The sequence below is a fragment of the Hipposideros armiger genome, unplaced genomic scaffold, assembly GCF_001890085.2.
Source record: "Hipposideros armiger isolate ML-2016 unplaced genomic scaffold, ASM189008v1 scaffold_15, whole genome shotgun sequence".
NCBI classification, from domain to species: Eukaryota; Metazoa; Chordata; class Mammalia; order Chiroptera; family Hipposideridae; genus Hipposideros; species Hipposideros armiger.
In genome coordinates this window covers 3,544,130-3,556,031 of record NW_017731365.1, presented here as the reverse complement: position 1 = coordinate 3,556,031, position 11,902 = coordinate 3,544,130, and positions in this window count along the sequence as shown.

The window sequence follows — 11,902 nt, the reverse complement described above, 5'->3', positions numbered from 1 at the left end:
ATCCCCAGATAATACCACCAGCCCCAAGAGCAAGGATCATGTCACACTTTTCTTGGGGGTCCCTGGGACCACATGTTCTTTGGGTACCTTGGATATGCAAGACATGTGACAAAGCACCATCCTTTGCTTGTATCACTGCCAGTGAGAGGGCTCTCTCGCTTGTCCCTGTACCTCCAGCAGCCATGGGGGTCAGCGGTGACCTAGAAACTTCTTCCTCATTTGAGCTGAAAGTTGTCTGTTGTCCCTCCCCATCTCTGGAGCTAGCTCCGTCTCCAGGAGTCACCTGGACAAGTAGAAGTCTTCTTTCCAGGGACAGAATGTCAGACATTTAAGAAACACCACCACGTTCCCTTCAAGTCCAACTCCAGAATTCTCTCGGTCATCCTGCCCCTGGCCTGGTTTTTGTGGCCCAGTGCCACCCACCCCTCTGCAGTAGACACATGGCAGTTTATTGATGTCTGTCCAAGGATGAAGTCCCTCGGGCCATGGCCTGAGCAGAGTAAGACAGATGTCACCTGTTAATGCAGTGTGGCCTTGCATGAGAGCTGTGGTAGCGGCTGCTCACACTGTTGGCTCACGTGTTGCCCCTTCTGCCTCCCCCAGGAGAGCCAGGCTGAGCAGCCTCACCTGTCATTCATCTCAGGTATACAAAGCATGCAGGGGTGGCGCCCTTCTCACCCATGACTCCTCAAAGGAGCCTCAGCCTGCTGTCTCCACACCTCCTTCCTCTCACTCCTCACCCCTGCCATTGTGCCATGCCCATGCACACCATAGAAGCTGCTTGACCAGGCTCACCACCAGCCTCCCGTTTGTCACCCTGGGCCCCTTTACAGAAGCCAATGTTGCCAGCCACCCCTTTTTGCTTTGGGGATACACAGCGTATTCCAATCTTCCTTTAACTCCCAAACGACTCTTGCCTTAGTCAGTGGCTCTGGCCCCCATTTCACTCCTTCAGTGCAGACCTCCCACTGATTTGTACCCTCAACCCACCCCTTCTCACCCTGCATTCACTCTGACCCAAGCCATGGTTGCAAAGTCCCTCTAGGCAGGCCGTTCTCCAATCTACATTTCCAGCAACCCTTGAGCTATGAACAGAACTATCACCACTCTTTGAAACCCTGTCTCTCCTTCAAGGTCAAGCCCTGACTGCCCCCCTTCCAGGAAGCCTTGCACAATGTCCCCATGTATGGCTAGGTCACTCAGAGGACCTGCCATGCCCATGTCCCGTCTAGCTGTAATGTCCTGCCCACACCCTCCAGATGGTGCTGATTGGACCAGGATGAACACATGACCCTCCAGGCAGCCTGGGGCAGATCATGTGGCCTGGGACCAAGGGCTCTGCCCAGTGGGGCAGAGACCATCACACAGGCCTGTTTGGGGTTTGGATTGAGGACATGGCCACAACTACAGCAAGCGTCCAGAGCAAGGAGGCTGAGCAGGGAAGCAGAGAGAGACCCGGGAGACGGTGAAGGGGAGGAAGATGAAGAGACCCGAGCTGTGCACCCCTGGTTCCACCTGACTCCCCTCCCAGGGAAGCTCCGTATCTTGTGGCCCTTGGACGAACCTCTGGCCTTCACGAATATGACGTTCTGGTGCCTCAGGAAGAAGAAAACCCTTTTCCCTATAGGCTCCTAAGAAACCTTTTTGTGTCATGTCTCTGTGGGCTCCTGTGGTGGTTTCCCTCCTCTATGACCCAGACCCTCTGTGGGGGAAGAGAACGGAGGAGACAGGCAACCCAGGAAGACAAGACAGGGGTATTGGGGGACCGTGCAGCATAGGGACTCTCGGGGGGGAGGGGACCTTCAGGATTACCTTCAGGCCCTCTGTACCCAGGAGCTCTCCCAGCCCACACCCAAGCACAACACAGGAGTACAGGCCAGCTGTGGCCCTGTCACGGCTGAGGGTGAGGCTGAATGTTTCTGTGGGGGTGTGGGAAAAGGCTGAGAGGCATGGCTCGGCCAGACTCTGTTGTTGACCAAGGAGGAAGCCGAGGCCCAGTGAGGGTGGCTGAGGCCAAGCGTGGACAGGGCCAGGCAGGCAGGGCAGGCACAGAGCTGGCTCCGGATGCAGGCTCGCTGTTTCTAGTGCATCTCACGGCCTCTCTGGGGAGATCTGGTTTCTTCCTGGTTCCTGCATGACCTTGGGCCAATCACCCCCCCTCTCCACCTCATTTCCTCCTGCATTTTAAAGAGGACGAACGCTCCGTGTCAGGGATGTGAAGTTGGGAGTGCCAAGCCACTGCCCAGAACTAGGTTGGGCAGGAGGAGCAAGACAGGTGACCTTCCAGGGCCAGAGCCCCCTGGTACCTTTACAGGACTCCGTCAGAGGAGGCAGTCTGTCTAGGGCCTGGGCTGGAAGTATCCTCTGAGGGCTCCTCACCTACAGCTCCGGTCCCAGCTGACCCACCTCCCCCACCTGCTGTTCCCTAAAGTCTCTGAGTCACACCAGTGCTCCAGCGCAAGTCTCTCCAGCAATTTTCTAAAAGTAGAGGTGTATGTATGTGTGTGCATGAGGATGTGAAGGCATGGGGGGCGGCGGTGTGAAGATGTGTGGGATGTTTGAAGGTGTGGATGTGTGGATGAAGGTGTGTGTGTGTGTGTGTGTGTGTATGTGTGTGTGTGTGTGCGTATGTGTGTGTGTGCATATGTGTGTGTGTGTATGTGTGTGTGTGCGCGTATGTGTGTGTATGTGTGTGCGTATGTGTGTATGCGTGTGTGTGTATGTGTGTGTGTGTGTGTGTGTGTGTGTGTGCGCGCGCGCTCACACACTTGTGCATACCTGGGTGTATAGGTCATGTGGAAATTTGTATATTGCTCAGGGTGTATATGAAAAAGAGCAAGACTAGAGGCCCAGCCCCTTGATAAGCTGAGTGAGAACTAGCCCCGTGTTAGGGTTTTCATGTGAAAAATCAGCCCCTACCTTTGTCTGAGATGTCAGAACTACAGATCTGAGCCACACAGCAAATGGCAGGAAGGGAGGGTGTGCGAAGACCCCAAGGCTCAGAGAGGGGCAGTGGTTTGCCCGAGGACAGTGACAAGGCCAGAACAGGACCTGAGCTTCCTGGCTCCTAAACTTGAAGCCGCCCCTTTCTTGGGCCACCTGCCCCTCCCCCCAGCTCCAACTCTGGGGCTGAAAACTAACAGTGGTGAGCTTCGGGACCCCAGCCCAGCCCTTCTGAGGACGGATGCCTGTGCTTCAAAGGGGCGCAGGGGGCTTCCACACTGTCTGCCCTTTCATTGTGAAAAGCAGNTGTTAGGGTTTTCATGTGAAAAATCAGCCCCTACCTTTGTCTGAGATGTCAGAACTACAGATCTGAGCCACACAGCAAATGGCAGGAAGGGAGGGCGTGCGAAGACCCCAAGGCTCAGAGAGGGGCAGTGGTTTGCCCGAGGACAGCGACAAGGCCAGAACCGACCTGAGCTTCCTGGCTCCTAAACTTGAAGCTGCCCCTTTCTTGGGCCACCTGCCCTTCCCCCAGCCCCAACTCTGGGGCAGAAAACCAACAGTGGTGAGCTTTGGGACCCCAGCCCAGCCCTTCTGAGGACGGATGCCTGTGCTTCAAAGGGGCGCAGGGGGCTTCCACACTGTCTGCCCTTTCATTGTGAAAAGCAGCCTTGAGCAGGAAGAGGCCCCCACATTGGCACACCCCACTCATCAGCCCTCTCCATCCCTCCTTGCTAAAAAAGTAGGGAAGCTGAGGCAGAAAGAACCAGGCGGGTGACAAAGAGCAGCTGGGACTGTCTGGGGCAGCCCGACAGACATCTGGGGCAAGCAACACGCAGAAAGCCGGTGGAGGGCTCGCCCCTTTCCCTCTGCCTACCTACCCAAGAAAGAGGGAGAGAGAGAGCGCGGTGGCTCTCCTGCCTGCCACCTCTGCCTTCTCCCCCAGCCCTGCCCCCCTAAGCAGTAAGAACAAGGCTAGGAGTTGGCCTGTGCCAGGGAGAAGAAAGCAGCGTCGATGCGCCTATGCCAGGGTGATAGAAAACTACGGGCGCTGCCTCTCCAGTCACCCATTGCGCTCATGTTCCCATTTGACAGAAAGGGAAAGAGAGGCCCAGAGAAGGGAAGCAAGTGAGAAGGGCCTCTAGCTGGCCTGGCCTGTCATCATGGAGAATTCCTGGCCCAGGGGGCTCCACGTCTGCTTCTCCCAGCTAGGCGGGCTACATTGCCAGGGAGGGGAGCTTCCAGAGCACGTCTGCCAGCCTTGGAGCTCATTGCGAGGACCACAGCTATATTAGCTTGGGAGGGGTGCGTTCCCACAAGACACTCTTTAGTAGGGCGACCATCTTGTTCCAGTTTGCCCAAGATTTTCCTAGTTCTCAAACTGACATTCCCTCATCCTGGGAAACCCCTCTGTCCAGGGCAAACCCGGACTGTTGGTCACCTGACTCTAACCCTCTGGAAGATCCTCCCAGTGGCCTCCATGTAGGCCAGGGTCAGGCTGGAACCAAAGAGAGTGAGGAAGAGCCTTAGAGGCCATCCAGCGTCCCTGCCTGCCCCCTCAGCTCATTCTCACAGCCTCTGCTTGAATGCTCCTAGCTCCCAGAAGCTCACCACCACATGTCAGGCAGCTCGTTTGTTATGGAGCACCTCTAAGCGCCAGAAAGTTCTTAGAGCAGGCTGACAGCTGCCTTCCTGTGGCTGCTTCTCCCGCTCCTCTTCCCTGCCCTTGTCCCACCCTCAAGAGCATCCAGGACATGCACGCCTCCTCTTCCTTCTAGGTCACTGCTCTTCAAGCACTTGAAGGCTGAGATCACACCCCCTAGGGCATCGTGGGCATCTCTTCTCCAGTGAGTGATTTTGAGGCCCCTCCTCTTTGTCTGGCCTTGATGTGCTGATGGCAGACGGAGAGTGGACATCAGGGTCCATGTCACAGCCCACTACCCCCTACTGTCCTCACACCCCTCTCTGCTCCACACCCTCCCAGGGCCCCCGGTTACAGCCAGCCTCTCTGTCTGCGAGCCCTCTTGGGCTACAGCTGCCTCCTCCTGCAATCTCACACATTAATTGAGCGCCTACTGTGTGCTGGGCCTGTCCTGGATGCTGGAATAGGGTGCTACACCAGACAAGTACCATCCTTGGACTCATGGGGCCACCAGTCTCCAGCTCATACAACAGTGTCACAAACGGTGCTTTTGGAGATGAGGGGAGGTCTGGAAGCTGTGAGGCCCTCGCAGCGTCTCTGGGCTCAATGTCTCCCTGAACTAGGTAAAGGGGGAAGAGAGGGCTCCAGGAGGGAGTAGAGTGGGGGGCTTGGAGGCAGGGTGGGTGGGGAGAGCACCTTAAATGCAAAGGGAGCCTGTAGGATGCGGCATGGCCTGGTTTGTAGGAAAACACTTGCTCTGGCCATTTATTCCCATGTAGGGAATAAAAGACAACATTGGGAGGCAGGGATAAAAGCAGGGACAGTGGGGGCAACTGCTGTCATCCAGAGAGAGATCACGGTGGCTCAGAGCAGGGTCACAGCAGAAGTCACAGAGAGAAGTCCAGACTCTAGATGTACCTAGGAGGTAAAGCCTGTGGGATTTGGCAGTGGACTAAACACGGGGAAAGAGGAACAGGAGGTGCACAGGTGAGTTCCCTGCCCCCATGCTGCTGCACACACTCAGCTGACATCACTTGATACTGAGCAGACTTCTGCGCCTATCACAATGCACCCAGGGGGCTGAACAAGGCTCCCTGCCCCCACTATACCTGGGTCACAGGTGGCTTTGGGAGCCAGACATGTGGGGGTGGCACCCCAGATGGTGCCGCAGTCTCCTGAATTCAGAGCCAACTGGGCCACAGCTCTCAGAAACCCTCAGTGGTTCTCAGCTCCAGGCTGCCCAGCAGTCACAGCGGATCCCTCCCCAGGCCCCACCCATATCTACTGCATCCGATCCCTGAGGGTCAGGGCGGGCAGAGCTTGTGCTCAGAGCTCACTCATTTGTTCCGATGCTCAGAGGGAGTTGAGAGCCCTTGCTCTAATCCAACACTCTGGTACTCAGGGCCAGCAACTGAGGAAAACTGAGGCCCAGAGTGGGAGAGTAATTTACCTCAGGTCACACTGCATGTCTGCAGCAAAACCAGGTCACAGATAGAGGTTTCCGGCCCCGCCCCTGCAACACCCCCAGCCCTCAGAGGCCCCATGCATGGGTGGGGTGGGCACGCAGCCCCTGGAAGTGGAGCAGGGGCTGCCCTCTCCAGGCTTCACCTGCCAGTCTGTTGCACTCCTGCCTGAGCCCTAGACAGAAGCAGCCCTCCCCCTCCTGCCCTGCATCCTGGTCTCCACGCCGTAAACCTGCCTTGTAAAAGCCGATGAAAGCCCTGGCTGTCAGCCACAAAAACCTTCTTGGGCCGCCTCTCTAGTCACATGTGGCTCCTGGAGGAAGCAGAAGGGGGCAAGATGCTGGCATTCAGTTGCTCCGTAAATCTATAGAAGATACATATTTTTTTTATTTCTTCCCGACATTCCTCTGTAAAAGCCACTCAGTGCGTTTACAAATTATAGAATTCACTGGATGTCAGGGACCTGGCTAATGGCCTGGGTAAATCCAGCAGGAGCAGATGGGGGCCCTCCCGATTCAGCTCCTGTCTGGCTGTGCGACCTTTGGCGACCGAATCATAGTGTTTCAGCCTTCCGCCTCCCTGTGTATAAATGGGGATGCAGGTGGCTGTGAGGATTAATAAAATCACAGGTGTATACGCCCGGCTCAAAGCCTGGCACAGAGCAGGCCCTCAGGAAAGGATGGTTGCAATGACATGTATTGGAGCCTCTTTGGGAAGGGTTGGGAAGGGCAATGAGTGCAGAACCCAAGGCCTGGGGTTCCCAGCCCCCAACTTGCACCTCCTTGCCGGACAGGTTTTCCTGTACCTCGGGGCACCCTCTGGAAGGGGATGCTCTGCAAACACCAAGGCTTATGCACCCGTGGTGATTATCCCCCCCCTTTTCCTCCTCCTCCTCTTCCTCGCCTTCCTCTTCTTCCTCTTCTTCTCACACAGCAAGCTTTAGATCCTCTCACCATGTGGAATCCTTAAACCTTGGGACATGAAGATCGTTCTGGCCCTTAGAAGCTCATCTGTTAGACATTCAAGACCTCCATCAACTGATTGACTGAGGTTTCCTAGATCCTGGGTTAAGAGGGTTTCTGATGCTGCTTCCAGGTGATTAGTGATGTCTGCCATTGGCCTTGGAGAGTGTAGGGTGACCCCAAGGTATGGCCTCATGCTTTGCCATTCTTTCAAATTCTGACTCCCTCATCCTACAGATGAGGAAGCTGATATTCAAAAAGGGGAAGGCTTTGGACAGGCGAGTTACAAAGGGTGGGCCTGATATTTCTTAATCACCCGCTGTGTGCTACCTGCCAGCCATTATGTCCATTCGTGGACCCTCCCAACAACCCCGGCCATTTGACAAAAGCTCTGAGGTTAGAGCAGTCACCCAGCAAGCTGGCAGCATCGTGGCTTCCAGGAGCCATTGCACTGGGTTCCAGGGTCTCAAAGAGCAAAGGACACCCAAAGACCAGACCCTTGGAGCAGAGGGGACCGGAGGTGCAGAGGCAGGTGGGATGCTGTTGCAAGAGACCGCAAGGACCTCACAGAGAGGAGAAGAATCATTTCAGGCTGAACACCTCCTCGGGCAGGAGTTTCTTCTTTATCACTTGATAAGTAAAGCAGAGCAAATTACTAATAGTCCTGAACATGCCAATCTTCCTCTGACTTGAGCAATGCCGGGAACTTTTCAGAGAGCTTTCACATCTATGACAGTGTTCGAGTGGCTGGGAGGCCCTGGAATGGTAGACAATGGCAGCTCAGCCTGTCCCGTTCATAAAGGAGGAAAGTAAGGCTGAGAGAGGTGACCTGACTGAGGTCACATACTCTGCTCCCTAACTCCTGGCCTAGCACGGTACCGGTGCTGGAGGCCTCGAAATCGTGTAGGGTGAATGGGACCAAAAACTCTCAGGGCCATTTTCCCATGCTTCTGAGCTTATTTTATGGAGGAAGGGAGAGACCGTGTCTCCCATTTACTCTCCTCCTCATTGTCACCTTTTACCCAGACCCACTCCGTGCTAGCATCGTCCCAGGAGTTTAGCCATACTATCTCACTTCACCCGCACAAGGGCTATGGGAGGGAGTTCTCATTAGCCCAGGTACAGACAAGGAAACAGAGGCTCAGAGCAGCAGAGTTTTCAATGCCAAGACGGTGACTCCCAAAGCTTGCCCTTCCAGCCACAAGCCTCTGCTGCCCTTGTGTTCCTGCCCAGGTCAAGAATGCTTCGGCCAAATGTTGGCACAGAAACCCCCACAGGGCAGAGAAAGTCACCACTCAGTCTCCTCAGCTGACCATGAGGGACAGAATAAAAGCACCTCCCTCCTGGAATCACTGAATAAAACGGGATCACAGATATGAAACCGAGCCGAACACAAATAAGCAGCTTTATTATTTTGTCACCCTTGCTGCCGCTGCTTCTCCTATGGGATGTCACACAAGATGACAAATAGGGTCTTGCCCGCAGGGACTGAGGATGTGGGTGGGGACTCGAGAGCTCAGGGGAGGCAGGAGGATGAAGGACTGTTGAGGTTTTACATTTTCCGCCAGGATTTTGTGGGGGTGGAGCCTGCCAGGGGTGGCTCTGGGTGGGACCAGATTGAGGCTGGATTCTAAGCATCTCAGGGCAACCCAGTGGCTCTGCCTCCAAGCTTGGGTCCAGCCCAGCCCCCGAGGATCCTATCCCCCACTCTGGTATCTCCTTGCTTTGTTAACTCACTCAATCTCTGGCTTTTACCAAGCACTGGTAAGGTGCCCGCCTCTGAGCAGGAGTGTGCAGGGAGAGGAAAAACCTGCCACAGAGCAAAAGGCCTGGCGTAACCCCAGCTGGGCCGAGTTTCAAGCTGGCTCCCTCTCTTCCTCACACAGGCCCAGCACACAGCCATAAAGATTTGGATGAATACTTGACAATGAAGGAAGCACCCTGGCCTCATCCGCAAAATGGGAGAGTAACAATGACCACCCCCTGCCACACACACACACACACACACACACACACACACACACACACACGGTTCTTGCAAGGTTCAGAAGCAATGTACACACACTTTCCACAGAAGGCATGCTGAGTGCTCGATAAGCAGGAGTTCTTAGTGTAAGGAAAGACCTTTGCCCTCTCGGACATCACAAGTTAATTACCTCTCTATGGTCGGCTTTCACCCTCAACTCCTGGATGAGCCACAGGTCAGCCCAGAGCCTCTGAAGCTTAATCACTGTCTAATAAAGTCCAGGGGCTTTTCATATGCACATGCGCGCGAACACACACACACACACACACACACACACACACACACACACTATTGGGAGCAGATGTTACAGAAAATCAGAATGACCTGGATTTGAAAAATTCTGCGTGTATTTCTGGGTTTTGTTTCAGAAAATGAAGTCATCGTGTGAGACACAAATCAATACAAACATAAATATCTGCTGGCCTGGCCAGCCTGTGGTGTAAAGGAAGTCAGAGTGGTGTCAGCCCCCAGATAGCACCAGCTCACCGCCTCACCTGCAGAACCAAAGCCCCTCCCACCCCAGGAAGATCTGGGAGGCCTGGGAATAGAACGTGCCTCTCCCATATGCTCATGCCCAGTCCGCTCCTGTGGCCCCATGAGAAAGGAGTCGGGGTGAGAGTTCTGATCCCTCCCCAGGACCAGTCTGGCCGCTCCTCTGTCCTGGCAGACACAGAGGGCTGGAGGACGCTTCTCTATCCAGGCCGGGGCCATGCTAGGTGACCAAAGATCTGAAGCAGGCCCTCTTGGGAGCTCCACATCTCCAAAGTCCCTTCACTGTGGCCCATCATCCTTGTCTGAACTCGATTTTTCCTTCGGCAAACATTCGTTGAGTGTCTGCTCTATGCCAGGCAGAGAGGCCCAGCCGTAGCCTGAAGCTACAGACCTGACCTGTGGACTGACAGCCCCAAAGGTGAGTCAGTCCCACCAAGTCACTGCCCACATTAACTCCAGTTGTGCTCAGGGCCCTGGAGTCGTGCACGGTGCTGGGAGGGCGTGAATAGGAACCTGGCCTCATGGGGCAATGTATAAGCTGAGACAGATGGATGACTCCAAGTGATATAGGGGAGGAGGGAGGCAGGAAACAGCTGTGCAAAGGCCCAGAGGTGAAGAAAATAAGACATATTTTAAAAAGAAAGGAAAGTCATGTCTGGGGTACAGAGAGTCATCCGCAGTCCCCATGCTAGGGGACAGGGGCCAAATCTCACCCCAGGTTCCCAGCTCCCAGGATCACTTTACCCTATCTCTGTCCCCCACAACCATGCATGGAATTTCTTCTTCACATACTCACTCCCCTTGCAGATCAACTCGTGCAAATAGGTGCCTGGGACTGCTCCTGGCCTCACCATCCCACAGTGCAGTGTAATTCTGAGGCCCAGTTTAAACTCACCTGGGGCCTCCCCATGAGCCTTCTCCGACTACACCCCTTGCCTGCCCCCCCTGTACACACAGCAGCCACAATCAGAGGAAGCCTTCTGGCCCTGTCAGAACCTATGACTCAAAGCAACATTGCACAAACGCAGTGACCTTTCCAAAGCCATGGACGCTTGTGGTGTAGCTAGCAACTTACAGACCTTAGCAGTGAGCACAGGGTTAAGGTGAAAATAGTCGAGTCAAGAGCTGAGTCACAGCACCTTCTATTTCACCCCAAAAAGAGATGAGTCAGGCACTTGAGGCTTAGGGTTAGAGCTCATGAGCCAGAGGAGGACACATTACGCTCCAGGCCCAAGCTCTCTGCAGCCTGACCTGAATCCCCATTGCCACCTCCCCCATGCAGGCCACACTCCTCTCTCCATGTCCCTGCTTGTCCTTGTCCCCATTAGAGGCTAAACTGGGGACTTCATTAATCCTCAAGGGCCTGGGGACCTGGACTGACACCATCCTGCCCCCTAGGAATCTGGTCCAGGGAAGATTCACAGTGAACAACTCAAAGCCACTATCTCCAATAAGCAATCCCACCTCCCATTGAAACAGAAGGCCTTGCTTCTGTAATGTGAGACACAGACACAGAAATACAGAGTGGGGGGAGGCAGATATAAAGGGAGAGGGAAAAATAAAAGTGGCGTCATTGCTCACTACTTGTCCGTGTCCCTAAAGGTCATCTTGTCTGTCTTGCGCTGCCTGGCACCCAGAATAGAGAGTGACCCAGAGCAGGGCCCAATGAACACTTGAAAATGAAGAAAGGAAAAAAAATCATAAAGCAAAGGATAACAGAAAAACCAGGTAGTAGTTCTAGAAAGGAGCTGAGTCTCTCTCTCTCTCTCTCTCTCTCTCTCTCTCTCTCTCTCTCTCTCTCTCTGTCTCCTTTTGTATTTGTACATTTTTGGTGAGAGTGGAGGGAGATGGGACAGGCCTGGTCTTGCTAATCCAGGACATCAGGTATCTCTGGTGAAAGGGGAAATGGGCCTGAAGCTGGGTTCCTTCTCACCCACGCGCCACCCACCCAGGCTACAGGACTCTAGTCAAAGCTCCGCCCAGCCAGGCACTGTGCTCAATGCCCGGAGACTCGCTCCTCCTCCAGCCCAGGCAGCAGAGGGCCGCGAGTGGTGAGGAGGCCAGAGCAGCTCTGTGGATCTGCACCTCCCAAGTGCAGAGAAAACAAAGCATCCACATGGTCGTGTATGACTTATGGCTTTAATCTCCCTGATAGAAGGCCCTTAAAGATTATTTCAGGGATGAAAAAAAAAATAATCCTGGGTAATGAATCACAGCCTTAAGAAGCTGATAAGCAGCAAGGAAGCTGGCGGGGCCTGAGTTCCTGATTTAATTAAAGTCTTACAGATAACTCACTGAAACAAAATCCATTGTAGCCATCAAGGTGATAAAAAGACTGCAGGTCCCTTTAAAAAGAACTCACCTGCCTCATGAA